The following is a 26,929-nucleotide window of genomic DNA, read 5'->3' on the forward strand; positions in this document are numbered from 1 at the left end:
TTTAACAGTGTGTCCGCCAGAGAGGCCAAAACGAAAACTAGAACTATCAAAATCCAACCCAAAAGTCATTGTTTCTGCCTGGTTTCAAACCAGGGACCTTTCGCGTGTAAAGCGAATGTGATAACCACTACACTACAGAAACCAGGCCCTGGGCAGTTGTGTGCTTGTGTCCTACAATGACAACGACAGGTTTCGGGACCAACGTCCCACCTGAAACTTTGTACCTCGGTCCTTGAAACAGAGTCAACATCGGTGGCTTTTGCAGCGTTGGTGACACAGGTGATAGCATAGCTGCCTCCAAGCTGTTGCCCCGGGTCGGTTTCCAGGCAAACGCAGGACCTTTGGTTCGTCACACTTGGCAAAGATTTGTTTCGTACATTTTTACACTTCTATCGAAAGAACAGAATAAAAGACAACCTCTCCATCGGGGAATCCAATCCCGGTCTTCCGCGTGAAAGGCATAGATACTGTCCACTTCACTGCTTACGAAGGCATAGCTGGGTCCTATTTTGCATCAGACAACAATGCGGATCAGGGCTGAGGTAGCAGCTCTGCAGTTGTATGCATCAGCCTGTCAAGCTGTTCCTTTCAGCAGTTTGACTCCTTTTGAAAGGAATCTCTTCATCAGTTTGAAGGACTTGGCCAGGTTACTGTGTATTACATTTACTGTGGTTAAGTGTGTAGTATTGGTGGTATAGTGGTGAGCATAGCTGCCTTCCAAGCAGTTGACCCGGGTTCGATTCCCGGCCAATGCATGGCTTTTGGCGCATTGTACTTGGCAACATTTTGCTTTTCAAGGTTTGGCTGCCTCTGTCACGTCTGTCGTTAGAACCGAAAAAAATCACAATCTCCCCGTCGGGGAATCGAACCCCGGTCTTCCGCGTGACAGGCAGAGATACTATCCGCTATACTAACGAGGAAGCCCCTGGGTGATGTTCTTCAGCAACAGATGACAGTACGGATCTGGGCTGAGGTTGCAGATCTGCATCTTTCTGCATCAGTCTGTCATGCTCATTCTTTCAGAAGTCTGACTCCTTGTGAAAGGAAACTCTTTCTCAGTTGAAGGACTTGGTCAGGCGTCTCAACATCTCAAATATTGTCAGCAAACACCATGCCCTTGAGTCACTACTGCACAGTGGCTTTTCTTTTCTGAAGCATGACATGGAGTACAAAGGCCACGCCCCTTTTTTGTCTTTTCGGAAAGACAGGATCCATCGGGATTTGAACTCGGAACGCTAGAATGAAAGTCCAGAGAGTGTAGGCGTGGACTGCCAGCGCTCTTTGACCTTGTAAATTGTTATGTTCTTGCCATGACAGGCAAACATCAAATTCTTCCCCAGGGGTAATTAGCTCAAATGGTGGAGCGCTGGCTCAGCGTGTAAGTGGTAGCAGGATCGATGCCTGCATTCTCCAGTGTTCCTTTTAACAGTGTGTCCGCCAGAGAGGCCAAAACGAAAACTAGAACTATCGAAATCCAACCCAAAGGTCATTGTTTCTGCCTGGTTTCGAACCAGGGACCTTTCGCGTGTAAAGCAAACTTGATAACCACTACACTACAGAAACCAGGCCCTGGGCAGTTGTGTGCTTGTGTCCTACAATGACAACGACATGTTTCGGGACCAACGTCCCACCTGAAACTTTGTACCTCGGTCCTTGAAACAGAGTCAACATCGGTGGCTTTTGCAGCGTTGGTGACACAGGTGATAGCATAGCTGCCTCCAAGCTGTTGCCCCGGGTCGGTTTCCAGGCAAATGCAGGACCTTTGGTTCGTCACACTTGGCAAAGATTTGTTTCGTACATTTTTACACTTCTGTCGAAAGAACAGAATAAAAGACAACCTCTCCATCGGGGAATCCAATCCCGGTCTTCCGCGTGAAAGGCATAGATACTGTCCACTTCACTGCTTACGAAGGCATAGCTGGGTCCTATTTTGCATCAGACAACAATGCGGATCAGGGCTGAGGTAGCAGCTCTGCAGTTGTGTGCATCAGCCTGTCAAGCTGTTCCTTTCAGCAGTTTGACTCCTTTTGAAAGGAATCTCTTCATCTGTTTGAAGGACTTGGCCAGGTTACTGTGTATTGCACTTTCTGTGGTTAAGTGTGTAGCATTGGTGGTATAGTGGTGAGCATAGCTGCCTTCCAAGCAGTTGACCCGGGTTCGATTCCCGGCCAATGCATGGCTTTTGGCGCATTGTACTTGGCAACATTTTGCTTTTCAAGCTTTGGCCGCCTCTGTCACGTCTGTCGTTAGAACCGAAAAAAATCACAATCTCCCCGTCGGGGAATCGAACCCCGGTCTTCCACGTGACAGGCAGAGATACTAACCACTATACTAACAAGGAAGCCCCTGGGTGAGGTTCTTCAGCAACAGATGACAGTACGGATCTGGGCTGAGGTTGCAGATCTGCATCTTTCTGCATCAGTCTGTCATGCTCATTCTTTCAGAAGTCTGACTCCTTGTGAAAGGAAACTCTTTCTCAGTTGAAGGACTTGGTCAGGCATCTCAACATCTCAAATATTGTCAGCAAACACCATGCCCTTGAGTCACTACTGCACAGTGGCTTTTCTTTTCTGAAGCATGACATGGAGTACAAAGGCCACGCCCCTTTTTTGTCTTTTCGGAAAGACAGGATCCATCGGGATTTGAACTCGGAACGCTAGAATGAAAGTCCAGAGAGCGTAGGCGTGGACTGCTAGCGCTCTTTGACCTTGTAAATTGTTATGTTCTTGCCATGACAGGCAAACATCAAATTCTTCCCCAGGGGTAATTAGCTCAAATGGTGGAGCGCTGGCTCAGCGTGTAAGTGGTAGCAGGATCGATGCCTGCATTCTCCAGTGTTCCTTTTAACAGTATGTCCGCCAGAGAGGCCAAAACGAAAACTAGAACTATCAAAATCCAACCCAAAAGTCACTGTTTCTGCCTGGTTTCGAACCAGGGACCTTTTGCGTGTAAAGCGAACGTGATAACCACTACACTACAGAAACCAGGTCCTGGGAAGTCGTGTGCTTGTGTGCTACAATGACAACGACAGGTTTCGGGACCAACGTCCCACCTGAAACTTTGTACCTCGGTCCTTGAAACAGAGTCAACATCGGTGGCTTTTGCAGCGTTGGTGACACAGGTGATAGCATAGCTGCCTCCAAGCTGTTGCCCCGGGTCGGTTTCCAGGCAAACGCAGGACCTTTGGTTCGTCATACTTGGCAAAGATTTGTTTCGTACATTTTTACACTTCTGTCGAAAGAACAGAATAAAAGACAACCTCTCCTTCGGGGAATCCAATCCCGGTCTTCCGCGTGAAAGGCATAGATACTGTCCACTTCACTGCTTACGAAGGCATAGCTGGGTCCTATTTTGCATCAGACAACAATGCGGATCAGGGCTGAGGTAGCAGCTCTGCAGTTGTGTGCATCAGCCTGTCAAGCTGTTCCTTTCAGCAGTTTGACTCCTTTTGAAAGGAATCTCTTCATCTGTTTGAAGGACTTGGCCAGGTTACTGTGTATTGCACTTTCTGTGGTTAAGTGTGTAGCATTGGTGGTATAGTGGTGAGCATAGCTGCCTTCCAAGCAGTTGACCCGGGTTCGATTCCCGGCCAATGCATGGCTTTTGGCGCATTGTACTTGGCAACATTTTGCTTTTCAAGCTTTGGCCGCCTCTGTCACGTCTGTCGTTAGAACCGAAAAAAATCACAATCTCCCCGTCGGGGAATCGAACCCCGGTCTTCCACGTGACAGGCGGAGATACTAACCACTATACTAACAAGGAAGCCCCTGGGTGAGGTTCTTCAGCAACAGATGACAGTACGGATCTGGGCTGAGGTTGCAGATCTGCATCTTTCTGCATCAGTCTGTCATGCTCATTCTTTCAGAAGTCTGACTCCTTGTGAAAGGAAACTCTTTCTCAGTTGAAGGACTTGGTCAGGCATCTCAACATCTCAAATATTGTCAGCAAACACCATGCCCTTGAGTCACTACTGCACAGTGGCTTTTCTTTTCTGAAGCATGACATGGAGTACAAAGGCCACGCCCCTTTTTTGTCTTTTCGGAAAGACAGGATCCATCGGGATTTGAACTCGGAACGCTAGAATGAAAGTCCAGAGAGCGTAGGCGTGGACTGCTAGCGCTCTTTGACCTTGTAAATTGTTATGTTCTTGCCATGACAGGCAAACATCAAATTCTTCCCCAGGGGTAATTAGCTCAAATGGTGGAGCGCTGGCTCAGCGTGTAAGTGGTAGCAGGATCGATGCCTGCATTCTCCAGTGTTCCTTTTAACAGTATGTCCGCCAGAGAGGCCAAAACGAAAACTAGAACTATCAAAATCCAACCCAAAGGTCATTGTTTCTGCCTGGTTTCGAACCAGGGACCTTTCGCGTGTAAAGCAAACTTGATAACCACTACACTACAGAAACCAGGCCCTGGGCAGTTGTGTGCTTGTGTCCTACAATGACAACGACAGGTTTCGGGACCAACGTCCCACCTGAAACTTTGTACCTCGGTCCTTGAAACAGAGTCAACATCGGTGGCTTTTGCAGCGTTGGTGACACAGGTGATAGCATAGCTGCCTCCAAGCTGTTGCCCCGGGTCGGTTTCCAGGCAAACGCAGGACCTTTGGTTCGTCACACTTGGCAAAGATTTGTTTCGTACATTTTTACACTTCTGTCGAAAGAACAGAATAAAAGACAACCTCTCCATCGGGGAATCCAATCCCGGTCTTCCGCGTGAAAGGCATAGATACTGTCCACTTCACTGCTTACGAAGGCATAGCTGGGTCCTATTTTGCATCAGACAACAATGCGGATCAGGGCTGAGGTAGCAGCTCTGCAGTTGTGTGCATCAGCCTGTGAAACTGTTCCTTTCAGCAGTTTGACTCCTTTTGAAAGGAATCTCTTCATCTGTTTGAACGACTTGGTCAGGTTACTGTGTATTGCACTTTCTGTGGTTAAGTGTGTAGCATTGGTGGTATAGTGGTGAGCATAGCTGCCTTCCAAGCAGTTGACCCGGGTTCGATTCCCGGCCAATGCATGGCTTTTGGCGCATTGTACTTGGCAACATTTTGCTTTTCAAGCTTTGGCCGCCTCTGTCACGTCTGTCGTTAGAACCGAAAAAAATCACAATCTTCCCGTCGGGGAATCGAACCCCGGTCTTCCACGTGACAGGCGGAGATACTAACCACTATACTAACGAGGAAGCCCCTGGGTGATGTTCTTCAGCAACAGATGACAGTACGGATCTGGGCTGAGGTTGCAGATCTGCATCTTTCTGCATCAGTCTGTCATGCTCATTCTTTCAGAAGTCTGACTCCTTGTGAAAGGAAACTCTTTCTCAGTTGAAGGACTTGGTCAGGCATCTCAACATCTCAAATATTGTCAGCAAACACCATGCCCTTGAGTCACTACTGCACAGTGGCTTTTCTTTTCTGAAGCATGACATGGAGTACAAAGGCCACGCCCCTTTTTTGTCTTTTCGGAAAGACAGGATCCATCGGGATTTGAACTCGGAACGCTAGAATGAAAGTCCAGAGAGTGTAGGCGTGGACTGCCAGCGCTCTTTGACCTTGTAAATTGTTATGTTCTTGCCATGACAGGCAAACATCAAATTCTTCCCCAGGGGTAATTAGCTCAAATGGTGGAGCGCTGGCTCAGCGTGTAAGTGGTAGCAGGATCGATGCCTGCATTCTCCAGTGTTCCTTTTAACAGTATGTCCGCCAGAGAGGCCAAAACGAAAACTAGAACTATCAAAATCCAACCCAAAAGTCACTGTTTCTGCCTGGTTTCGAACCAGGGACCTTTTGCGTGTAAAGCGAACGTGATAACCACTACACTACAGAAACCAGGTCCTGGGAAGTCGTGTGCTTGTGTGCTACAATGACAACGACAGGTTTCGGGACCAACGTCCCACCTGAAACTTTGTACCTCGGTCCTTGAAACAGAGTCAACATCGGTGGCTTTTGCAGCGTTGGTGACACAGGTGATAGCATAGCTGCCTCCAAGCTGTTGCCCCGGGTCGGTTTCCAGGCAAACGCAGGACCTTTGGTTCGTCATACTTGGCAAAGATTTGTTTCGTACATTTTTACACTTCTGTCGAAAGAACAGAATAAAAGACAACCTCTCCTTCGGGGAATCCAATCCCGGTCTTCCGCGTGAAAGGCATAGATACTGTCCACTTCACTGCTTACGAAGGCATAGCTGGGTCCTATTTTGCATCAGACAACAATGCGGATCAGGGCTGAGGTAGCAGCTCTGCAGTTGTGTGCATCAGCCTGTCAAGCTGTTCCTTTCAGCAGTTTGACTCCTTTTGAAAGGAATCTCTTCATCTGTTTGAAGGACTTGGCCAGGTTACTGTGTATTGCACTTTCTGTGGTTAAGTGTGTAGCATTGGTGGTATAGTGGTGAGCATAGCTGCCTTCCAAGCAGTTGACCCGGGTTCGATTCCCGGCCAATGCATGGCTTTTGGCGCATTGTACTTGGCAACATTTTGCTTTTCAAGCTTTGGCCGCCTCTGTCACGTCTGTCGTTAGAACCGAAAAAAATCACAATCTCCCCGTCGGGGAATCGAACCCCGGTCTTCCACGTGACAGGCGGAGATACTAACCACTATACTAACAAGGAAGCCCCTGGGTGAGGTTCTTCAGCAACAGATGACAGTACGGATCTGGGCTGAGGTTGCAGATCTGCATCTTTCTGCATCAGTCTGTCATGCTCATTCTTTCAGAAGTCTGACTCCTTGTGAAAGGAAACTCTTTCTCAGTTGAAGGACTTGGTCAGGCATCTCAACATCTCAAATATTGTCAGCAAACACCATGCCCTTGAGTCACTACTGCACAGTGGCTTTTCTTTTCTGAAGCATGACATGGAGTACAAAGGCCACGCCCCTTTTTTGTCTTTTCGGAAAGACAGGATCCATCGGGATTTGAACTCGGAACGCTAGAATGAAAGTCCAGAGAGCGTAGGCGTGGACTGCTAGCGCTCTTTGACCTTGTAAATTGTTATGTTCTTGCCATGACAGGCAAACATCAAATTCTTCCCCAGGGGTAATTAGCTCAAATGGTGGAGCGCTGGCTCAGCGTGTAAGTGGTAGCAGGATCGATGCCTGCATTCTCCAGTGTTCCTTTTAACAGTATGTCCGCCAGAGAGGCCAAAACGAAAACTAGAACTATCAAAATCCAACCCAAAGGTCATTGTTTCTGCCTGGTTTCGAACCAGGGACCTTTCGCGTGTAAAGCAAACTTGATAACCACTACACTACAGAAACCAGGCCCTGGGCAGTTGTGTGCTTGTGTCCTACAATGACAACGACAGGTTTCGGGACCAACGTCCCACCTGAAACTTTGTACCTCGGTCCTTGAAACAGAGTCAACATCGGTGGCTTTTGCAGCGTTGGTGACACAGGTGATAGCATAGCTGCCTCCAAGCTGTTGCCCCGGGTCGGTTTCCAGGCAAACGCAGGACCTTTGGTTCGTCACACTTGGCAAAGATTTGTTTCGTACATTTTTACACTTCTGTCGAAAGAACAGAATAAAAGACAACCTCTCCATCGGGGAATCCAATCCCGGTCTTCCGCGTGAAAGGCATAGATACTGTCCACTTCACTGCTTACGAAGGCATAGCTGGGTCCTATTTTGCATCAGACAACAATGCGGATCAGGGCTGAGGTAGCAGCTCTGCAGTTGTGTGCATCAGCCTGTGAAACTGTTCCTTTCAGCAGTTTGACTCCTTTTGAAAGGAATCTCTTCATCTGTTTGAACGACTTGGTCAGGTTACTGTGTATTGCACTTTCTGTGGTTAAGTGTGTAGCATTGGTGGTATAGTGGTGAGCATAGCTGCCTTCCAAGCAGTTGACCCGGGTTCGATTCCCGGCCAATGCATGGCTTTTGGCGCATTGTACTTGGCAACATTTTGCTTTTCAAGCTTTGGCCGCCTCTGTCACGTCTGTCGTTAGAACCGAAAAAAATCACAATCTTCCCGTCGGGGAATCGAACCCCGGTCTTCCACGTGACAGGCGGAGATACTAACCACTATACTAACGAGGAAGCCCCTGGGTGATGTTCTTCAGCAACAGATGACAGTACGGATCTGGGCTGAGGTTGCAGATCTGCATCTTTCTGCATCAGTCTGTCATGCTCATTCTTTCAGAAGTCTGACTCCTTGTGAAAGGAAACTCTTTCTCAGTTGAAGGACTTGGTCAGGCATCTCAACATCTCAAATATTGTCAGCAAACACCATGCCCTTGAGTCACTACTGCACAGTGGCTTTTCTTTTCTGAAGCATGACATGGAGTACAAAGGCCACGCCCCTTTTTTGTCTTTTCGGAAAGACAGGATCCATCGGGATTTGAACTCGGAACGCTAGAATGAAAGTCCAGAGAGTGTAGGCGTGGACTGCCAGCGCTCTTTGACCTTGTAAATTGTTATGTTCTTGCCATGACAGGCAAACATCAAATTCTTCCCCAGGGGTAATTAGCTCAAATGGTGGAGCGCTGGCTCAGCGTGTAAGTGGTAGGAGGATCGATGCCTGCATTCTCCAGTGTTCCTTTTAACAGTGTGTCCGCCAGAGAGGCCAAAACGAAAACTAGAACTATCAAAATCCAACCCAAAAGTCATTGTTTCTGCCTGGTTTCGAACCAGGGACCTTTCGCGTGTAAAGCGAATGTGATAAACACTACACTACAGAAACCAGGCCCTGGGCAGTTGTGTGCTTGTGTCCTACAATGACAACGACAGGTTTCGGGACCAACGTCCCACCTGAAACTTTGTACCTCGGTCCTTGAAACAGAGTCAACATCGGTGGCTTTTGCAGCGTTGGTGACACAGGTGATAGCATAGCTGCCTCCAAGCTGTTGCCCCGGGTCGGTTTCCAGGCAAACGCAGGACCTTTGGTTCGTCACACTTGGCAAAGATTTGTTTCGTACATTTTTACACTTCTATCGAAAGAACAGAATAAAAGACAACCTCTCCATCGGGGAATCCAATCCCGGTCTTCCGCGTGAAAGGCATAGATACTGTCCACTTCACTGCTTACGAAGGCATAGCTGGGTCCTATTTTGCATCAGACAACAATGCGGATCAGGGCTGAGGTAGCAGCTCTGCAGTTGTGTGCATCAGCCTGTGAAACTGTTCCTTTCAGCAGTTTGACTCCTTTTGAAAGGAATCTCTTCATCTGTTTGAAGGACTTGGCCAGCTTACTGTGTATTGCACTTTCTGTGGTTAAGTGTGTAGCATTGGTGGTATAGTGGTGAGCATAGCTGCCTTCCAAGCAGTTGACCCGGGTTCGATTCCCGGCCAATGCATGGCTTTTGGCGCATTGTACTTGGCAACATTTTGCTTTTCAAGCTTTGGCCGCCTCTGTCACGTCTGTCGTTAGAACCGAAAAAAATCACAATCTCCCCGTCGGGGAATCGAACCCCGGTATTCCGCGTGACAGGCGGAGATACTAACCACTATACTAACGAGGAAGCCCCTGGGTGAGGTTCTTCAGCAACAGATGACAGTACGGATCTGGGCTGAGGTTGCAGATCTGCATCTTTCTGCATCAGTCTGTCATGCTCATTCTTTCAGAAGTCTGACTCCTTGTGAAAGGAAACTCTTTCTCAGTTGAAGGACTTGGTCAGGCATCTCAACATCTCAAATATTGTCAGCAAACACCATGCCCTTGAGTCACTACTGCACAGTGGCTTTTCTTTTCTGAAGCATGACATGGAGTACAAAGGCCACGCCCCTTTTTTGTCTTTTCGGAAAGACAGGATCCATCGGGATTTGAACTCGGAACGCTAGAATGAAAGTCCAGAGAGTGTAGGCGTGGACTGCCAGCGCTCTTTGACCTTGTAAATTGTTATGTTCTTGCCATGACAGGCAAACATCAAATTCTTCCCCAGGGGTAATTAGCTCAAATGGTGGAGCGCTGGCTCAGCGTGTAAGTGGTAGCAGGATCGATGCCTGCATTCTCCAGTGTTCCTTTTAACAGTGTGTCCGCCAGAGAGGCCAAAACGAAAACTAGAACTATCAAAATCCAACCCAAAAGTCATTGTTTCTGCCTGGTTTCGAACCAGGGACCTTTCGCGTGTAAAGCGAATGTGATAACCACTACACTACAGAAACCAGGCCCTGGGCAGTTGTGTGCTTGTGTCCTACAATGACAACGACAGGTTTCGGGACCAACGTCCCACCTGAAACTTTGTACCTCGGTCCTTGAAACAGAGTCAACATCGGTGGCTTTTGCAGCGTTGGTGACACAGGTGATAGCATAGCTGCCTCCAAGCTGTTGCCCCGGGTCGGTTTCCAGGCAAACGCAGGACCTTTGGTTCGTCACACTTGGCAAAGATTTGTTTCGTACATTTTTACACTTCTATCGAAAGAACAGAATAAAAGACAACCTCTCCATCGGGGAATCCAATCCCGGTCTTCCGCGTGAAAGGCATAGATACTGTCCACTTCACTGCTTACGAAGGCATAGCTGGGTCCTATTTTGCATCAGACAACAATGCGGATCAGGGCTGAGGTAGCAGCTCTGCAGTTGTGTGCATCAGCCTGTGAAACTGTTCCTTTCAGCAGTTTGACTCCTTTTGAAAGGAATCTCTTCATCTGTTTGAAGGACTTGGCCAGCTTACTGTGTATTGCACTTTCTGTGGTTAAGTGTGTAGCATTGGTGGTATAGTGGTGAGCATAGCTGCCTTCCAAGCAGTTGACCCGGGTTCGATTCCCGGCCAATGCATGGCTTTTGGCGCATTGTACTTGGCAACATTTTGCTTTTCAAGCTTTGGCCGCCTCTGTCACGTCTGTCGTTAGAACCGAAAAAAATCACAATCTCCCCGTCGGGGAATCGAACCCCGGTCTTCCGCGCGACAGGCGGAGATACTAACCACTATACTAACGAGGAAGCCCCTGGGTGAGGTTCTTCAGCAACAGATGACAGTACGGATCTGGGCTGAGGTTGCAGATCTGCATCTTTCTGCATCAGTCTGTCATGCTCATTCTTTCAGAAGTCTGACTCCTTGTGAAAGGAAACTCTTTCTCAGTTGAAGGACTTGGTCAGGCATCTCAACATCTCAAATATTGTCAGCAAACACCATGCCCTTGAGTAACTACTGCACAGTGGCTTTTCTTTTCTGAAGCATGACATGGAGTACAAAGGCCACGCCCCTTTTTTGTCTTTTCGGAAAGACAGGATCCATCGGGATTTGAACTCGGAACGCTAGAATGAAAGTCCAGAGAGTGTAGGCGTGGACTGCCAGCGCTCTTTGACCTTGTAAATTGTTATGTTCTTGCCATGACAGGCAAACATCAAATTCTTCCCCAGGGGTAATTAGCTCAAATGGTGGAGCGCTGGCTCAGCGTGTAAGTGGTAGCAGGATCGATGCCTGCATTCTCCAGTGTTCCTTTTAACAGTGTGTCCGCCAGAGAGGCCAAAACGAAAACTAGAACTATCAAAATCCAACCCAAAAGTCATTGTTTCTGCCTGGTTTCGAACCAGGGACCTTTCGTGTGTAAAGCGAATGTGATAACCACAATCCCACTACAGAAACCAGGCCCTGGGCAGTTGTGTGCTTGTGTCCTACAATGACAACGACAGGTTTCGGGACCAACGTCCCACCTGAAACTTTGTACCTCGGTCCTTGAAACAGAGTCAACATCGGTGGCTTTTGCAGCGTTGGTGACACAGGTGATAGCATAGCTGCCTCCAAGCTGTTGCCCCGGGTCGGTTTCCAGGCAAACGCAGGACCTTTGGTTCGTCACACTTGGCAAAGATTTGTTTCGTACATTTTTACACTTCTATCGAAAGAACAGAATAAAAGACAACCTCTCCATCGGGGAATCCAATCCCGGTCTTCCGCGTGAAAGGCATAGATACTGTCCACTTCACTGCTTACGAAGGCATAGCTGGGTCCTATTTTGCATCAGACAACAATGCGGATCAGGGCTGAGGTAGCAGCTCTGCAGTTGTGTGCATCAGCCTGTGAAACTGTTCCTTTCAGCAGTTTGACTCCTTTTGAAAGGAATCTCTTCATCTGTTTGAAGGACTTGGCCAGCTTACTGTGTATTGCACTTTCTGTGGTTAAGTGTGTAGCATTGGTGGTATAGTGGTGAGCATAGCTGCCTTCCAAGCAGTTGACCCGGGTTCGATTCCCGGCCAATGCATGGCTTTTGGCGCATTGTACTTGGCAACATTTTGCTTTTCAAGCTTTGGCCGCCTCTGTCACGTCTGTCGTTAGAACCGAAAAAAATCACAATCTCCCCGTCGGGGAATCGAACCCCGGTCTTCCGCGCGACAGGCGGAGATACTAACCACTATACTAACGAGGAAGCCCCTGGGTGAGGTTCTTCAGCAACAGATGACAGTACGGATCTGGGCTGAGGTTGCAGATCTGCATCTTTCTGCATCAGTCTGTCATGCTCATTCTTTCAGAAGTCTGACTCCTTGTGAAAGGAAACTCTTTCTCAGTTGAAGGACTTGGTCAGGCATCTCAACATCTCAAATATTGTCAGCAAACACCATGCCCTTGAGTCACTACTGCACAGTGGCTTTTCTTTTCTGAAGCATGACATGGAGTACAAAGGCCACGCCCCTTTTTTGTCTTTTCGGAAAGACAGGATCCATCGGGATTTGAACTCGGAACGCTAGAATGAAAGTCCAGAGAGTGTAGGCGTGGACTGCCAGCGCTCTTTGACCTTGTAAATTGTTATGTTCTTGCCATGACAGGCAAACATCAAATTCTTCCCCAGGGGTAATTAGCTCAAATGGTGGAGCGCTGGCTCAGCGTGTAAGTGGTAGCAGGATCGATGCCTGCATTCTCCAGTGTTCCTTTTAACAGTGTGTCCGCCAGAGAGGCCAAAACGAAAACTAGAACTATCAAAATCCAACCCAAAAGTCATTGTTTCTGCCTGGTTTCGAACCAGGGACCTTTCGCGTGTAAAGCGAATGTGATAACCACTACACTACAGAAACCAGGCCCTGGGCAGTTGTGTGCTTGTGTCCTACAATGACAACGACAGGTTTCGGGACCAACGTCCCACCTGAAACTTTGTACCTCGGTCCTTGAAACAGAGTCAACATCGGTGGCTTTTGCAGCGTTGGTGACACAGGTGATAGCATAGCTGCCTCCAAGCTGTTGCCCCGGGTCGGTTTCCAGGCAAACGCAGGACCTTTGGTTCGTCACACTTGGCAAAGATTTGTTTCGTACATTTTTACACTTCTGTCGAAAGAACAGAATAAAAGACAACCTCTCCATCGGGGAATCAAATCCCGGTCTTCCGCGTGAAAGGCATAGATACTGTCCACTTCACTGCTTACGAAGGCATAGCTGGGTCCTATTTTGCATCAGACAACAATGCGGATCAGGGCTGAGGTAGCAGCTCTGCAGTTGTATGCATCAGCCTGTCAAGCTGTTCCTTTCAGCAGTTTGACTCCTTTTGAAAGGAATCTCTTCATCAGTTTGAAGGACTTGGCCAGGTTACTGTGTATTACATTTACTGTGGTTAAGTGTGTAGTATTGGTGGTATAGTGGTGAGCATAGCTGCCTTCCAAACAGTTGACCCGGGTTCGATTCCCGGCCAATGCGTGGCTTTTGGCGCATTGTACTTGGCAACATTTTGCTTTTCAAGCATTGGCCGCCTCTGTCACGTCTGTCGTTAGAACCGAAAAAAATCACAATCTCCCCGTCGGGGAATCGAACCCCGGTCTTCCGCGTGACAGGCGGAGATACTATCCACTATACTAACGAGGAAGCCCCTGGGTGATGTTCTTCAGCAACAGATGACAGTACGGATCTGGGCTGAGGTTGCAGATCTGCATCTTTCTGCATCAGTCTGTCATGCTCATTCTTTCAGAAGTCTGACTCCTTGTGAAAGGAAACTCTTTCTCAGTTGAAGGACTTGGTCAGGCGTCTCAACATCTCAAATATTGTCAGCAAACACCATGCCCTTGAGTCACTACTGCACAGTGGCTTTTCTTTTCTGAAGCATGACATGGAGTACAAAGGCCACGCCCCTTTTTTGTCTTTTCGGAAAGACAGGATCCATCGGGATTTGAACTCGGAACGCTAGAATGAAAGTCCAGAGAGTGTAGGCGTGGACTGCCAGCGCTCTTTGACCTTGTAAATTGTTATGTTCTTGCCATGACAGGCAAACATCAAATTCTTCCCCAGGGGTAATTAGCTCAAATGGTGGAGCGCTGGCTCAGCGTGTAAGTGGTAGCAGGATCGATGCCTGCATTCTCCAGTGTTCCTTTTAACAGTGTGTCCGCCAGAGAGGCCAAAACGAAAACTAGAACTATCGAAATCCAACCCAAAGGTCATTGTTTCTGCCTGGTTTCGAACCAGGGACCTTTCGCGTGTAAAGCAAACTTGATAACCACTACACTACAGAAACCAGGCCCTGGGCAGTTGTGTGCTTGTGTCCTACAATGACAACGACAGGTTTCGGGACCAACGTCCCACCTGAAACTTTGTACCTCGGTCCTTGAAACAGAGTCAACATCGGTGGCTTTTGCAGCGTTGGTGACACAGGTGATAGCATAGCTGCCTCCAAGCTGTTGCCCCGGGTCGGTTTCCAGGCAAACGCAGGACCTTTGGTTCGTCACACTTGGCAAAGATTTGTTTCGTACATTTTTACACTTCTGTCGAAAGAACAGAATAAAAGACAACCTCTCCATCGGGGAATCCAATCCCGGTCTTCCGCGTGAAAGGCATAGATACTGTCCACTTCACTGCTTACGAAGGCATAGCTGGGTCCTATTTTGCATCAGACAACAATGCGGATCAGGGCTGAGGTAGCAGCTCTGCAGTTGTGTGCATCAGCCTGTGAAACTGTTCCTTTCAGCAGTTTGACTCCTTTTGAAAGGAATCTCTTCATCTGTTTGAAGGACTTGGCCAGGTTACTGTGTATTGCACTTTCTGTGGTTAAGTGTGTAGCATTGGTGGTATAGTGGTGAGCATAGCTGCCTTCCAAGCAGTTGACCCGGGTTCGATTCCCGGCCAATGCATGGCTTTTGGCGCATTGTACTTGGCAACATTTTGCTTTTCAAGCTTTGGCCGCCTCTGTCACGTCTGTCGTTAGAACCGAAAAAAATCACAATCTCCCCGTCGGGGAATCGAACCCCGGTCTTCCACGTGACAGGCGGAGATACTAACCACTATACTAACAAGGAAGCCCCTGGGTGAGGTTCTTCAGCAACAGATGACAGTACGGATCTGGGCTGAGGTTGCAGATCTGCATCTTTCTGCATCAGTCTGTCATGCTCATTCTTTCAGAAGTCTGACTCCTTGTGAAAGGAAACTCTTTCTCAGTTGAAGGACTTGGTCAGGCATCTCAACATCTCAAATATTGTCAGCAAACACCATGCCCTTGAGTCACTACTGCACAGTGGCTTTTCTTTTCTGAAGCATGACATGGAGTACAAAGGCCACGCCCCTTTTTTGTCTTTTCGGAAAGACAGGATCCATCGGGATTTGAACTCGGAACGCTAGAATGAAAGTCCAGAGAGCGTAGGCGTGGACTGCTAGCGCTCTTTGACCTTGTAAATTGTTATGTTCTTGCCATGACAGGCAAACATCAAATTCTTCCCCAGGGGTAATTAGCTCAAATGGTGGAGCGCTGGCTCAGCGTGTAAGTGGTAGCAGGATCGATGCCTGCATTCTCCAGTGTTCCTTTTAACAGTATGTCCGCCAGAGAGGCCAAAACGAAAACTAGAACTATCAAAATCCAACCCAAAAGTCACTGTTTCTGCCTGGTTTCGAACCAGGGACCTTTTGCGTGTAAAGCGAACGTGATAACCACTACACTACAGAAACCAGGTCCTGGGAAGTCGTGTGCTTGTGTGCTACAATGACAACGACAGGTTTCGGGACCAACGTCCCACCTGAAACTTTGTACCTCGGTCCTTGAAACAGAGTCAACATCGGTGGCTTTTGCAGCGTTGGTGACACAGGTGATAGCATAGCTGCCTCCAAGCTGTTGCCCCGGGTCGGTTTCCAGGCAAACGCAGGACCTTTGGTTCGTCATACTTGGCAAAGATTTGTTTCGTACATTTTTACACTTCTGTCGAAAGAACAGAATAAAAGACAACCTCTCCTTCGGGGAATCCAATCCCGGTCTTCCGCGTGAAAGGCATAGATACTGTCCACTTCACTGCTTACGAAGGCATAGCTGGGTCCTATTTTGCATCAGACAACAATGCGGATCAGGGCTGAGGTAGCAGCTCTGCAGTTGTGTGCATCAGCCTGTCAAGCTGTTCCTTTCAGCAGTTTGACTCCTTTTGAAAGGAATCTCTTCATCTGTTTGAAGGACTTGGCCAGGTTACTGTGTATTGCACTTTCTGTGGTTAAGTGTGTAGCATTGGTGGTATAGTGGTGAGCATAGCTGCCTTCCAAGCAGTTGACCAGGGTTCGATTCCCGGCCAATGCATGGCTTTTGGCGCATTGTACTTGGCAACATTTTGCTTTTCAAGCTTTGGCCGCCTCTGTCACGTCTGTCGTTAGAACCGAAAAAAATCACAATCTCCCCGTCGGGGAATCTAACCCCGGTCTTCCACGCGACAGGCGGAGATACTAACCACTATACTAACAAGGAAGCCCCTGGGTGAGGTTCTTCAGCAACAGATGACAGTACGGATCTGGGCTGAGGTTGCAGATCTGCATCTTTCTGCATCAGTCTGTCATGCTCATTCTTTCAGAAGTCTGACTCCTTGTGAAAGGAAACTCTTTCTCAGTTGAAGGACTTGGTCAGGCATCTCAACATCTCAAATATTGTCAGCAAACACCATGCCCTTGAGTCACTACTGCACAGTGGCTTTTCTTTTCTGAAGCATGACATGGAGTACAAAGGCCACGCCCCTTTTTTGTCTTTTCGGAAAGACAGGATCCATCGGGATTTGAACTCGGAACGCTAGAATGAAAGTCCAGAGAGCGTAGGCGTGGACTGCCAGCGCTCTTTGACCTTGTAAATTGTTATGTTCTTGCCATGACAGGCAAACATCAAATTCTTCCCCAGGGGTAATTAGCTCAAATGGTGGAGCGCTGGCTCAGCGTGTAAGTGGTAGCAGGATCGATGCCTGCATTCTCCAGTGTTCCTTTTAACAGTATGTCCGCCAGAGAGGCCAAAACGAAAACTAGAACTATCAAAATCCAACCCAAAAGTCACTGTTTCTGCCTGGTTTCGAACCAGGGACCTTTTGCGTGTAAAGCGAACGTGATAACCACTACACTACAGAAACCAGGTCCTGGGAAGTCGTGTGCTTGTGTGCTACAATGACAACGACAGGTTTCGGGACCAACGTCCCACCTGAAACTTTGTACCTCGGTCCTTGAAACAGAGTCAACATCTGTGGCTTTTGCAGCGTTGGTGACACAGGTGATAGCATAGCTGCCTCCAAGCTGTTGCCCCGGGTCGGTTTCCAGGCAAACGCAGGACCTTTGGTTCGTCATACTTGGCAAAGATTTGTTTCGTACATTTTTACACTTCTGTCGAAAGAACAGAATAAAAGACAACCTCTCCTTCGGGGAATCCAATCCCGGTCTTCCGCGTGAAAGGCATAGATACTGTCCACTTCACTGCTTACGAAGGCATAGCTGGGTCCTATTTTGCATCAGACAACAATGCGGATCAGGGCTGAGGTAGCAGCTCTGCAGTTGTGTGCATCAGCCTGTCAAGCTGTTCCTTTCAGCAGTTTGACTCCTTTTGAAAGGAATCTCTTCATCTGTTTGAAGGACTTGGCCAGGTTACTGTGTATTGCACTTTCTGTGGTTGCGTGTGTAGCATTGGTGGTATAGTGGTGAGCATAGCTGCCTTCCAAGCAGTTGACCCGAGTTCGATTCCCGGCCAATGCATGGCTTTTGGCGCATTGTACTTGGCAACATTTTGCTTTTCAAGGTTTGGCTGCCTCTGTCACGTCTGTCGTTAGAACCGAAAAAAATCACAATCTCCCCGTCGGGGAATCGAACCCCGGTCTTCCGCGTGACAGGCGGAGATACTATCCACTATACTAACGAGGAAGCCGCTGGGTCAGGTTCTTCTGCAACAGGTGACAGTGCGGATCTGGGCTGAGGTAGCAGCTCTGCAGTTGTGTGCATCAGCCTGTCAAGCTGTTCCTTTCAGCAGTTTGACTCCTTTTGAAAGGAATCTCTTCATCAGTTTGAAGGACTTGGCCAGGTTACTGTGTATTACATTTACTGTGGTTAAGTGTGTAGTATTGGTGGTATAGTGGTGAGCATAGCTGCCTTCCAAGCAGTTGACCCGGGTTCGATTCCCGGCCAATGCGTGGCTTTTGGCGCATTGTACTTGGCAACATTTTGCTTTTCAAGCATTGGCCGCCTCTGTCACGTCTGTCGTTAGAACCGAAAAAAATCACAATCTCCCCGTCGGGGAATCGAACCCCGGTCTTCCGCGTGACAGGCGGAGATACTATCCACTATACTAACGAGGAAGCCCCTGGGTGATGTTCTTCAGCAACAGATGACAGTACGGATCTGGGCTGAGGTTGCAGATCTGCATCTTTCTGCATCAGTCTGTCATGCTCATTCTTTCAGAAGTCTGACTCCTTGTGAAAGGAAACTCTTTCTCAGTTGAAGGACTTGGTCAGGCGTCTCAACATCTCAAATATTGTCAGCAAACACCATGCCCTTGAGTCACTACTGCACAGTGGCTTTTCTTTTCTGAAGCATGACATGGAGTACAAAGGATACGCCCCTTTTTTGTCTTTTCGGAAAGACAGGATCCATCGGGATTTGAACTCGGAACGCTAGAATGAAAGTCCAGAGAGTGTAGGCGTGGACTGCCAGCGCTCTTTGACCTTGTAAATTGTTATGTTCTTGCCATGACAGGCAAACATCAAATTCTTCCCCAGGGGTAATTAGCTCAAATGGTGGAGCGCTGGCTCAGCGTGTAAGTGGTAGCAGGATCGATGCCTGCATTCTCCAGTGTTCCTTTTAACAGTGTGTCCGCCAGAGAGGCCAAAACGAAAACTAAAACTATCAAAATCCAACCCAAAGGTCATTGTTTCTGCCTGGTTTCGAACCAGGGACCTTTCGCGTGTAAAGCAAACTTGACAACCACTACACTACAGAAACCAGGCCCTGGGCAGTTGTGTGCTTGTGTCCTACAATGACAACGACAGGTTTCGGGACCAACGTCCCACCTGAAACTTTGTACCTCGGTCCTTGAAACAGAGTCAACATCGGTGGCTTTTGCAGCGTTGGTGACACAGGTGATAGCATAGCTGCCTCCAAGCTGTTGCCCCGGGTCGGTTTCCAGGCAAACGCAGGACCTTTGGTTCGTCATACTTGGCAAAGATTTGTTTCGTACATTTTTACACTTCTGTCGAAAGAACAGAATAAAAGACAACCTCTCCTTCGGGGAATCCAATCCCGGTCTTCCGCGTGAAAGGCATAGATACTGTCCACTTCACTGCTTACGAAGGCATAGCTGGGTCCTATTTTGCATCAGACAACAATGCGGATCAGGGCTGAGGTAGCAGCTCTGCAGTTGTGTGCATCAGCCTGTCAAGCTGTTCCTTTCAGCAGTTTGACTCCTTTTGAAAGGAATCTCTTCATCTGTTTGAAGGACTTGGCCAGGTTACTGTGTATTGCACTTTCTGTGGTTGCGTGTGTAGCATTGGTGGTATAGTGGTGAGCATAGCTGCCTTCCAAGCAGTTGACCCGAGTTCGATTCCCGGCCAATGCATGGCTTTTGGCGCATTGTACTTGGCAACATTTTGCTTTTCAAGGTTTGGCTGCCTCTGTCACGTCTGTCGTTAGAACCGAAAAAAATCACAATCTCCCCGTCGGGGAATCGAACCCCGGTCTTCCGCGTGACAGGCGGAGATACTATCCACTATACTAACGAGGAAGCCGCTGGGTCAGGTTCTTCTGCAACAGGGGACAGTGCGGATCTGGGCTGAGGTAGCAGCTCTGCAGTTGTGTGCATCAGCCTGTCAAGCTGTTCCTTTCAGCAGTTTGACTCCTTTTGAAAGGAATCTCTTCATCAGTTTGAAGGACTTGGCCAGGTTACTGTGTATTACATTTACTGTGGTTAAGTGTGTAGTATTGGTGGTATAGTGGTGAGCATAGCTGCCTTCCAAGCAGTTGACCCGGGTTCGATTCCCGGCCAATGTGTGGCTTTTGGCGCATTGTACTTGGCAACATTTTGCTTTTCAAGCATTGGCCGCCTCTGTCACGTCTGTCGTTAGAACCGAAAAAAATCACAATCTCCCCGTCGGGGAATCGAACCCCGGTCTTCCGCGTGACAGGCGGAGATACTATCCACTATACTAACGAGGATGCCCCTGGGTGATGTTCTTCAGCAACAGATGACAGTACGGATCTGGGCTGAGGTTGCAGATCTGCATCTTTCTGCATCAGTCTGTCATGCTCATTCTTTCAGAAGTCTGACTCCTTGTGAAAGGAAACTCTTTCTCAGTTGAAGGACTTGGTCAGGCGTCTCAACATCTCAAATATTGTCAGCAAACACCATGCCCTTGAGTCACTACTGCACAGTGGCTTTTCTTTTCTGAAGCATGACATGGAGTACAAAGGATACGCCCCTTTTTTGTCTTTTCGGAAAGACAGGATCCATCGGGATTTGAACTCGGAACGCTAGAATGAAAGTCCAGAGAGTGTAGGCGTGGACTGCCAGCGCTCTTTGACCTTGTAAATTGTTATGTTCTTGCCATGACAGGCAAACATCAAATTCTTCCCCAGGGGTAATTAGCTCAAATGGTGGAGCGCTGGCTCAGCGTGTAAGTGGTAGCAGGATCGATGCCTGCATTCTCCAGTGTTCCTTTTAACAGTGTGTCCGCCAGAGAGGCCAAAACGAAAACTAGAACTATCAAAATCCAACCCAAAGGTCATTGTTTCTGCCTGGTTTCGAACCAGGGACCTTTCGCGTGTAAAGCAAACTTGACAACCACTACACTACAGAAACCAGGCCCTGGGCAGTTGTGTGCTTGTGTCCTACAATGACAACGACAGGTTTCGGGACCAACGTCCCACCTGAAACTTTGTACCTCGGTCCTTGAAACAGAGTCAACATCGGTGGCTTTTGCAGCGTTGGTGACACAGGTGATAGCATAGCTGCCTCCAAGCTGTTGCCCCGGGTTGGTTTCCAGGCAAACGCAGGACCTTTGGTTCGTCACACTTGGCAAAGATTTGTTTCGTACATTTTTACACTTCTGTCGAAAGAACAGAATAAAAGACAACCTCTCCATCGGGGAATCCAATCCCGGTCTTCCGCGTGAAAGGCATAGATACTGTCCACTTCACTGCTTACGAAGGCATAGCTGGGTCCTATTTTGCATCAGACAACAATGCGGATCAGGGCTGAGGTAGCAGCTCTGCAGTTGTGTGCATCAGCCTGTGAAACTGTTCCTTTCAGCAGTTTGACTCCTTTTGAAAGGAATCTCTTCATCTGTTTGAAGGACTTGGTCAGGTTACTGTGTATTGCACTTTCTGTGGTTAAGTGTGTAGCATTGGTGGTATAGTGGTGAGCATAGCTGCCTTCCAGGCAGTTGACCCGGGTTCGATTCCCGGCCAATGCATGGCTTTTGGCGCATTGTACTTGGCAACATTTTGCTTTTCAAGCTTTGGCCGCCTCTGTCACGTCTGTCGTTAGAACCGAAAAAAATCACAATCTCCCCGTCGGGGAATCGAACCCCGGTCTTCCACGTGACAGGCGGAGATACTAACCACTATACTAACGAGGAAGCCCCTGGGTGATGTTCTTCAGCAACAGATGACAGTACGGATCTGGGCTGAGGTTGCAGATCTGCATCTTTCTGCATCAGTCTGTCATGCTCATTCTTTCAGAAGTCTGACTCCTTGTGAAAGGAAACTCTTTCTCAGTTGAAGGACTTGGTCAGGCATCTCAACATCTCAAATATTGTCAGCAAACACCATGCCCTTGAGTCACTACTGCACAGTGGCTTTTCTTTTCTGAAGCATGACATGGAGTACAAAGGCCACGCCCCTTTTTTGTCTTTTCGGAAAGACAGGATCCATCGGGATTTGAACTCGGAACGCTAGAATGAAAGTCCAGAGAGTGTAGGCGTGGACTGCCAGCGCTCTTTGACCTTGTAAATTGTTATGTTCTTGCCATGACAGGCAAACATCAAATTCTTCCCCAGGGGTAATTAGCTCAAATGGTGGAGCGCTGGCTCAGCGTGTAAGTGGTAGGAGGATCGATGCCTGCATTCTCCAGTGTTCCTTTTAACAGTGTGTCCGCCAGAGAGGCCAAAACGAAAACTAGAACTATCAAAATCCAACCCAAAAGTCATTGTTTCTGCCTGGTTTCGAACCAGGGACCTTTCGCGTGTAAAGCGAATGTGATAAACACTACACTACAGAAACCAGGCCCTGGGCAGTTGTGTGCTTGTGTCCTACAATGACAACGACAGGTTTCGGGACCAACGTCCCACCTGAAACTTTGTACCTCGGTCCTTGAAACAGAGTCAACATCGGTGGCTTTTGCAGCGTTGGTGACACAGGTGATAGCATAGCTGCCTCCAAGCTGTTGCCCCGGGTCGGTTTCCAGGCAAACGCAGGACCTTTGGTTCGTCACACTTGGCAAAGATTTGTTTCGTACATTTTTACACTTCTATCGAAAGAACAGAATAAAAGACAACCTCTCCATCGGGGAATCCAATCCCGGTCTTCCGCGTGAAAGGCATAGATACTGTCCACTTCACTGCTTACGAAGGCATAGCTGGGTCCTATTTTGCATCAGACAACAATGCGGATCAGGGCTGAGGTAGCAGCTCTGCAGTTGTGTGCATCAGCCTGTGAAACTGTTCCTTTCAGCAGTTTGACTCCTTTTGAAAGGAATCTCTTCATCTGTTTGAAGGACTTGGCCAGCTTACTGTGTATTGCACTTTCTGTGGTTAAGTGTGTAGCATTGGTGGTATAGTGGTGAGCATAGCTGCCTTCCAAGCAGTTGACCCGGGTTCGATTCCCGGCCAATGCATGGCTTTTGGCGCATTGTACTTGGCAACATTTCGCTTTTCAAGCTTTGGCCGCCTCTGTCACGTCTGACGTTAGAACCGAAAAAAATCAAAATCTCCCCGTCGGGGAATCGAACCCCGGTCTTCCGCGCGACAGGCGGAGATACTAACCACTATACTAACGAGGAAGCCCCTGGGTGAGGTTCTTCTGCAACAGATGACAGTACGGATCTGGGCTGAGGTTGCAGATCTGCATCTTTCTGCATCAGTCTGTCATGCTCATTCTTTCAGAAGTCTGACTCCTTGTGAAAGGAAACTCTTTCTCAGTTGAAGGACTTGGTCAGGCATCTCAACATCTCAAATATTGTCAGCAAACACCATGCCCTTGAGTCACTACTGCACAGTGGCTTTTCTTTTCTGAAGCATGACATGGAGTACAAAGGCCACGCCCCTTTTTTGTCTTTTCGGAAAGACAGGATCCATCGGGATTTGAACTCGGAACGCTAGAATGAAAGTCCAGAGAGTGTAGGCGTGGACTGCCAGCGCTCTTTGACCTTGTAAATTGTTATGTTCTTGCCATGACAGGCAAACATCAAATTCTTCCCCAGGGGTAATTAGCTCAAATGGTGGAGCGCTGGCTCAGCGTGTAAGTGGTAGCAGGATCGATGCCTGCATTCTCCAGTGTTCCTTTTAACAGTGTGTCCGCCAGAGAGGCCAAAACGAAAACTAGAACTATCAAAATCCAACCCAAAAGCCACTGTTTCTGCCTGGTTTCGAACCAGGGACCTTTCACGTGTAAAGCGAATGTGATAACCACTACACTACAGAAACCAGGACCTGGGCAGTTGTGTGCTTGTGTCCTACAATGACAACGACAGGTTTCGGGACCAACGACCCACCTGAAACTTTGTACCTCGGTCCTTGAAACAGAGTCAACATCGGTGGCTTTTGCAGCGTTGGTGACACAGGTGATAGCATAGCTGCCTCCAAACTGTTGCCCCGGGTCGGTTTCCAGGCAAACGCAGGACCTTTGGTTCGTCATACTTGGCAAAGATTTGTTTCGTACATTTTTACACTTCTGTCGAAAGAACAGAATAAAAGACAACCTCTCCTTCGGGGAATCCAATCCCGGTCTTCCGCGTGAAAGGCATAGATACTGTCCACTTCACTGCTTACGAAGGCATAGCTGGGTCCTATTTTGCATCAGACAACAATGCGGATCAGGGCTGAGGTAGCAGCTCTGCAGTTGTGTGCATCAGCCTGTCAAGCTGTTCCTTTCAGCAGTTTGACTCCTTTTGAAAGGAATCTCTTCATCTGTTTGAAGGACTTGGCCAGGTTACTGTGTATTGCACTTTCTGTGGTTGCGTGTGTAGCATTGGTGGTATAGTGGTGAGCATAGCTGCCTTCCAAGCAGTTGACCCGGGTTCGATTCCCGGCCAATGCATGGCTTTTGGCGCATTGTACTTGGCAACATTTTGCTTTTCAAGGTTTGGCTGCCTCTGTCACGTCTGTCGTTAGAACCGAAAAAAATCACAATCTCCCCGTCGGGGAATCGAACCCCGGTCTTCCGCATGACAGGCGGAGATACTATCCACTATACTAACGAGGAAGCCGCTGGGTGAGGTTCTTCTGCAACAGGTGACAGTGCGGATCTGGGCTGAGGTAGCAGCTCTGCAGTTGTGTGCATCAGCCTGTCACGCTGTTCCTTTCAGCAGTTTGACTCCTTTTGAAAGGAATCTCTTCATCAGTTTGAAGGACTTGGCCAGGTTACTGTGTATTACATTTACTGTGGTTAAGTGTGTAGTATTGTTGGTATAGTGGTGAGCATAGCTGCCTTCCAAGCAGTTGACCTGGGTTCGATTCCCGGCCAATGCGTGGCTTTTGGCGCATTGTACTTGGCAACATTTTGCTTTTCAAGCATTGGCCGCCTCTGTCACGTCTGTCGTTAGAACCGAAAAAAATCACAATCTCCCCGTCGGGGAATCGAACCCCGGTCTTCCACGTGACAGGCGGAGATACTAACCACTATACTAACGAGGAAGCCCCTGGGTGAGGTTCTTCAGCAACAGATGACAGTACGGATCTGGGCTGAGGTTGCAGATCTGCATCTTTCTGCATCAGTCTGTCATGCTCATTCTTTCAGAAGTCTGACTCCTTGTGAAAGGAAACTCTTTCTCAGTTGAAGGACTTGGTCAGGCATCTCAACATCTCAAATATTGTCAGCAAACACCATGCCCTTGAGTCACTACTGCACAGTGGCTTTTCTTTTCTGAAGCATGACATGGAGTACAAAGGCCACGCCCCTTTTTTGTCTTTTCGGAAAGACAGGATCCATCGGGATTTGAACTCGGAACGCTAGAATGAAAGTCCAGAGAGTGTAGGCGTGGACTGCCAGCGCTCTTTGACCTTGTAAATTGTTATGTTCTTGCCATGACAGGCAAACATCAAATTCTTCCCCAGGGGTAATTAGCTCAAATGGTGGAGCGCTGGCTCAGCGTGTAAGTGGTAGCAGGATCGATGCCTGCATTCTCCAGTGTTCCTTTTAACAGTGTGTCCGCCAGAGAGGCCAAAACGAAAACTAGAACTATCAAAATCCAACCCAAAAGTCATTGTTTCTGCATGGTTTCGAACCAGGGACCTTTCGCGTGTAAAGCGAATGTGATAAACACTACACTACAGAAACCAGGCCCTGGGCAGTTGTGTGCTTGTGTCCTACAATGACAACGACAGGTTTCGGGACCAACGTCCCACCTGAAACTTTGTACCTCGGTCCTTGAAACAGAGTCAACATCGGTGGCTTTTGCAGCGTTGGTGACACAGGTGATAGCATAGCTGCCTCCAAGCTGTTGCCCCGGGTCGGTTTCCAGGCAAACGCAGGACCTTTGGTTCGTCACACTTGGCAAAGATTTGTTTCGTACATTTTTACACTTCTATCGAAAGAACAGAATAAAAGACAACCTCTCCATCGGGGAATCCAATCCCGGTCTTCCGCGTGAAAGGCATAGATACTGTCCACTTCACTGCTTACGAAGGCATAGCTGGGTCCTATTTTGCATCAGACAACAATGCGGATCAGGGCTGAGGTAGCAGCTCTGCAGTTGTGTGCATCAGCCTGTGAAACTGTTCCTTTCAGCAGTTTGACTCCTTTTGAAAGGAATCTCTTCATCTGTTTGAAGGACTTGGCCAGCTTACTGTGTATTGCACTTTCTGTGATTAAGTGTGTAGCATTGGTGGTATAGTGGTGAGCATAGCTGCCTTCCAAGCAGTTGACCCGGGTTCGATTCCCGGCCAATGCATGGCTTTTGGCGCATTGTACTTGGCAACATTTTGCTTTTCAAGCTTTGGCCGCCTCTGTCACGTCTGTCGTTAGAACCGAAAAAAATCACAATCTCCCCGTCGGGGAATCGAACCCCGGTCTTCCGCGCGACAGGCGGAGATACTAACCACTATACTAACGAGGAAGCCCCTGGGTGAGGTTCTTCAGCAACAGATGACAGTACGGATCTGGGCTGAGGTTGCAGATCTGCATCTTTCTGCATCAGTCTGTCATGCTCATTCTTTCAGAAGTCTGACTCCTTGTGAAAGGAAACTCTTTCTCAGTTGAAGGACTTGGTCAGGCATCTCAACATCTCAAATATTGTCAGCAAACACCATGCCCTTGAGTCACTACTGCACAGTGGCTTTTCTTTTCTGAAGCATGACATGGAGTACAAAGGCCACGCCCCTTTTTTGTCTTTTCGGAAAGACAGGATCCATCGGGATTTGAACTCGGAACGCTAGAATGAAAGTCCAGACAGTGTAGGCGTGGACTGCCAGCGCTCTTTGACCTTGTAAATTGTTATGTTCTTGCCATGACAGGCAAACATCAAATTCTTCCCCAGGGGTAATTAGCTCAAATGGTGGAGCGCTGGCTCAGCGTGTAAGTGGTAGCAGGATCGATGCCTGCATTCTCCAGTGTTCCTTTTAACAGTGTGTCCGCCAGAGAGGCCAAAACGAAAACTAGAACTATCAAAATCC

The 26,929-nt window shown here is 48.3% G+C and overlaps 45 non-coding genes across 45 annotated transcripts; 18 read left to right on the top strand and 27 right to left on the bottom strand.

The window, feature by feature from the left end:
• Positions 1-69: 69 nt before the first annotated feature.
• Positions 70-142, bottom strand: trnav-uac (transfer RNA valine (anticodon UAC)). The gene has a single exon. It is a non-coding gene; the product is annotated as a tRNA-Val (tRNA).
• A 541-nt stretch (positions 143-683) lies between these two features.
• Positions 684-755, top strand: trnag-ucc (transfer RNA glycine (anticodon UCC)). Its single transcript has one exon. It is a non-coding gene; the product is annotated as a tRNA-Gly (tRNA).
• A 735-nt stretch (positions 756-1,490) lies between these two features.
• Positions 1,491-1,563, bottom strand: trnav-uac (transfer RNA valine (anticodon UAC)). The gene has a single exon. It is a non-coding gene; the product is annotated as a tRNA-Val (tRNA).
• Positions 1,564-2,104: 541 nt separating this feature from the next.
• trnag-ucc (transfer RNA glycine (anticodon UCC)) lies at positions 2,105-2,176 on the top strand. Its single transcript has one exon. It is a non-coding gene; the product is annotated as a tRNA-Gly (tRNA).
• Positions 2,177-2,911: 735 nt separating this feature from the next.
• Positions 2,912-2,984, bottom strand: trnav-uac (transfer RNA valine (anticodon UAC)). The gene has a single exon. It is a non-coding gene; the product is annotated as a tRNA-Val (tRNA).
• Positions 2,985-3,525: 541 nt separating this feature from the next.
• Positions 3,526-3,597, top strand: trnag-ucc (transfer RNA glycine (anticodon UCC)). Its single transcript has one exon. It is a non-coding gene; the product is annotated as a tRNA-Gly (tRNA).
• Positions 3,598-4,332: 735 nt separating this feature from the next.
• trnav-uac (transfer RNA valine (anticodon UAC)) lies at positions 4,333-4,405 on the bottom strand. The gene has a single exon. It is a non-coding gene; the product is annotated as a tRNA-Val (tRNA).
• Positions 4,406-4,946: 541 nt separating this feature from the next.
• trnag-ucc (transfer RNA glycine (anticodon UCC)) lies at positions 4,947-5,018 on the top strand. Its single transcript has one exon. It is a non-coding gene; the product is annotated as a tRNA-Gly (tRNA).
• A 735-nt stretch (positions 5,019-5,753) lies between these two features.
• trnav-uac (transfer RNA valine (anticodon UAC)) lies at positions 5,754-5,826 on the bottom strand. The gene has a single exon. It is a non-coding gene; the product is annotated as a tRNA-Val (tRNA).
• Positions 5,827-6,367: 541 nt separating this feature from the next.
• On the top strand, positions 6,368-6,439 carry trnag-ucc (transfer RNA glycine (anticodon UCC)). Its single transcript has one exon. It is a non-coding gene; the product is annotated as a tRNA-Gly (tRNA).
• Positions 6,440-7,174: 735 nt separating this feature from the next.
• On the bottom strand, positions 7,175-7,247 carry trnav-uac (transfer RNA valine (anticodon UAC)). The gene has a single exon. It is a non-coding gene; the product is annotated as a tRNA-Val (tRNA).
• A 541-nt stretch (positions 7,248-7,788) lies between these two features.
• trnag-ucc (transfer RNA glycine (anticodon UCC)) lies at positions 7,789-7,860 on the top strand. The gene has a single exon. It is a non-coding gene; the product is annotated as a tRNA-Gly (tRNA).
• Positions 7,861-8,595: 735 nt separating this feature from the next.
• Positions 8,596-8,668, bottom strand: trnav-uac (transfer RNA valine (anticodon UAC)). The gene has a single exon. It is a non-coding gene; the product is annotated as a tRNA-Val (tRNA).
• Positions 8,669-9,209: 541 nt separating this feature from the next.
• trnag-ucc (transfer RNA glycine (anticodon UCC)) lies at positions 9,210-9,281 on the top strand. The gene has a single exon. It is a non-coding gene; the product is annotated as a tRNA-Gly (tRNA).
• Positions 9,282-10,016: 735 nt separating this feature from the next.
• On the bottom strand, positions 10,017-10,089 carry trnav-uac (transfer RNA valine (anticodon UAC)). The gene has a single exon. It is a non-coding gene; the product is annotated as a tRNA-Val (tRNA).
• Positions 10,090-10,630: 541 nt separating this feature from the next.
• On the top strand, positions 10,631-10,702 carry trnag-ucc (transfer RNA glycine (anticodon UCC)). Its single transcript has one exon. It is a non-coding gene; the product is annotated as a tRNA-Gly (tRNA).
• A 93-nt stretch (positions 10,703-10,795) lies between these two features.
• trnad-guc (transfer RNA aspartic acid (anticodon GUC)) lies at positions 10,796-10,867 on the bottom strand. The gene has a single exon. It is a non-coding gene; the product is annotated as a tRNA-Asp (tRNA).
• Positions 10,868-12,054: 1,187 nt separating this feature from the next.
• On the top strand, positions 12,055-12,126 carry trnag-ucc (transfer RNA glycine (anticodon UCC)). The gene has a single exon. It is a non-coding gene; the product is annotated as a tRNA-Gly (tRNA).
• Positions 12,127-12,219: 93 nt separating this feature from the next.
• Positions 12,220-12,291, bottom strand: trnad-guc (transfer RNA aspartic acid (anticodon GUC)). The gene has a single exon. It is a non-coding gene; the product is annotated as a tRNA-Asp (tRNA).
• Positions 12,292-12,861: 570 nt separating this feature from the next.
• On the bottom strand, positions 12,862-12,934 carry trnav-uac (transfer RNA valine (anticodon UAC)). The gene has a single exon. It is a non-coding gene; the product is annotated as a tRNA-Val (tRNA).
• A 706-nt stretch (positions 12,935-13,640) lies between these two features.
• On the bottom strand, positions 13,641-13,712 carry trnad-guc (transfer RNA aspartic acid (anticodon GUC)). Its single transcript has one exon. It is a non-coding gene; the product is annotated as a tRNA-Asp (tRNA).
• A 570-nt stretch (positions 13,713-14,282) lies between these two features.
• Positions 14,283-14,355, bottom strand: trnav-uac (transfer RNA valine (anticodon UAC)). Its single transcript has one exon. It is a non-coding gene; the product is annotated as a tRNA-Val (tRNA).
• A 541-nt stretch (positions 14,356-14,896) lies between these two features.
• On the top strand, positions 14,897-14,968 carry trnag-ucc (transfer RNA glycine (anticodon UCC)). Its single transcript has one exon. It is a non-coding gene; the product is annotated as a tRNA-Gly (tRNA).
• A 735-nt stretch (positions 14,969-15,703) lies between these two features.
• trnav-uac (transfer RNA valine (anticodon UAC)) lies at positions 15,704-15,776 on the bottom strand. Its single transcript has one exon. It is a non-coding gene; the product is annotated as a tRNA-Val (tRNA).
• A 541-nt stretch (positions 15,777-16,317) lies between these two features.
• On the top strand, positions 16,318-16,389 carry trnag-ucc (transfer RNA glycine (anticodon UCC)). Its single transcript has one exon. It is a non-coding gene; the product is annotated as a tRNA-Gly (tRNA).
• A 735-nt stretch (positions 16,390-17,124) lies between these two features.
• trnav-uac (transfer RNA valine (anticodon UAC)) lies at positions 17,125-17,197 on the bottom strand. Its single transcript has one exon. It is a non-coding gene; the product is annotated as a tRNA-Val (tRNA).
• A 541-nt stretch (positions 17,198-17,738) lies between these two features.
• Positions 17,739-17,810, top strand: trnag-ucc (transfer RNA glycine (anticodon UCC)). The gene has a single exon. It is a non-coding gene; the product is annotated as a tRNA-Gly (tRNA).
• Positions 17,811-17,903: 93 nt separating this feature from the next.
• trnad-guc (transfer RNA aspartic acid (anticodon GUC)) lies at positions 17,904-17,975 on the bottom strand. The gene has a single exon. It is a non-coding gene; the product is annotated as a tRNA-Asp (tRNA).
• A 194-nt stretch (positions 17,976-18,169) lies between these two features.
• On the top strand, positions 18,170-18,241 carry trnag-ucc (transfer RNA glycine (anticodon UCC)). The gene has a single exon. It is a non-coding gene; the product is annotated as a tRNA-Gly (tRNA).
• A 93-nt stretch (positions 18,242-18,334) lies between these two features.
• On the bottom strand, positions 18,335-18,406 carry trnad-guc (transfer RNA aspartic acid (anticodon GUC)). Its single transcript has one exon. It is a non-coding gene; the product is annotated as a tRNA-Asp (tRNA).
• Positions 18,407-19,590: 1,184 nt separating this feature from the next.
• trnag-ucc (transfer RNA glycine (anticodon UCC)) lies at positions 19,591-19,662 on the top strand. The gene has a single exon. It is a non-coding gene; the product is annotated as a tRNA-Gly (tRNA).
• Positions 19,663-19,755: 93 nt separating this feature from the next.
• Positions 19,756-19,827, bottom strand: trnad-guc (transfer RNA aspartic acid (anticodon GUC)). Its single transcript has one exon. It is a non-coding gene; the product is annotated as a tRNA-Asp (tRNA).
• A 359-nt stretch (positions 19,828-20,186) lies between these two features.
• trnad-guc (transfer RNA aspartic acid (anticodon GUC)) lies at positions 20,187-20,258 on the bottom strand. Its single transcript has one exon. It is a non-coding gene; the product is annotated as a tRNA-Asp (tRNA).
• Positions 20,259-21,442: 1,184 nt separating this feature from the next.
• Positions 21,443-21,514, top strand: trnag-ucc (transfer RNA glycine (anticodon UCC)). Its single transcript has one exon. It is a non-coding gene; the product is annotated as a tRNA-Gly (tRNA).
• Positions 21,515-21,607: 93 nt separating this feature from the next.
• trnad-guc (transfer RNA aspartic acid (anticodon GUC)) lies at positions 21,608-21,679 on the bottom strand. The gene has a single exon. It is a non-coding gene; the product is annotated as a tRNA-Asp (tRNA).
• Positions 21,680-22,249: 570 nt separating this feature from the next.
• trnav-uac (transfer RNA valine (anticodon UAC)) lies at positions 22,250-22,322 on the bottom strand. Its single transcript has one exon. It is a non-coding gene; the product is annotated as a tRNA-Val (tRNA).
• Positions 22,323-22,863: 541 nt separating this feature from the next.
• trnag-ucc (transfer RNA glycine (anticodon UCC)) lies at positions 22,864-22,935 on the top strand. Its single transcript has one exon. It is a non-coding gene; the product is annotated as a tRNA-Gly (tRNA).
• Positions 22,936-23,028: 93 nt separating this feature from the next.
• trnad-guc (transfer RNA aspartic acid (anticodon GUC)) lies at positions 23,029-23,100 on the bottom strand. The gene has a single exon. It is a non-coding gene; the product is annotated as a tRNA-Asp (tRNA).
• A 570-nt stretch (positions 23,101-23,670) lies between these two features.
• On the bottom strand, positions 23,671-23,743 carry trnav-uac (transfer RNA valine (anticodon UAC)). Its single transcript has one exon. It is a non-coding gene; the product is annotated as a tRNA-Val (tRNA).
• Positions 23,744-24,284: 541 nt separating this feature from the next.
• Positions 24,285-24,356, top strand: trnag-ucc (transfer RNA glycine (anticodon UCC)). Its single transcript has one exon. It is a non-coding gene; the product is annotated as a tRNA-Gly (tRNA).
• Positions 24,357-24,449: 93 nt separating this feature from the next.
• trnad-guc (transfer RNA aspartic acid (anticodon GUC)) lies at positions 24,450-24,521 on the bottom strand. Its single transcript has one exon. It is a non-coding gene; the product is annotated as a tRNA-Asp (tRNA).
• Positions 24,522-24,880: 359 nt separating this feature from the next.
• On the bottom strand, positions 24,881-24,952 carry trnad-guc (transfer RNA aspartic acid (anticodon GUC)). The gene has a single exon. It is a non-coding gene; the product is annotated as a tRNA-Asp (tRNA).
• Positions 24,953-25,522: 570 nt separating this feature from the next.
• On the bottom strand, positions 25,523-25,595 carry trnav-uac (transfer RNA valine (anticodon UAC)). Its single transcript has one exon. It is a non-coding gene; the product is annotated as a tRNA-Val (tRNA).
• Positions 25,596-26,136: 541 nt separating this feature from the next.
• trnag-ucc (transfer RNA glycine (anticodon UCC)) lies at positions 26,137-26,208 on the top strand. Its single transcript has one exon. It is a non-coding gene; the product is annotated as a tRNA-Gly (tRNA).
• A 93-nt stretch (positions 26,209-26,301) lies between these two features.
• On the bottom strand, positions 26,302-26,373 carry trnad-guc (transfer RNA aspartic acid (anticodon GUC)). The gene has a single exon. It is a non-coding gene; the product is annotated as a tRNA-Asp (tRNA).
• Between the last annotated feature and the right edge of the window lie 556 nt (positions 26,374-26,929).

Source organism: Salminus brasiliensis, chromosome 2 (assembly GCF_030463535.1).
Source record: "Salminus brasiliensis chromosome 2, fSalBra1.hap2, whole genome shotgun sequence".
Classification (NCBI taxonomy): domain Eukaryota; kingdom Metazoa; phylum Chordata; class Actinopteri; order Characiformes; family Bryconidae; genus Salminus; species Salminus brasiliensis.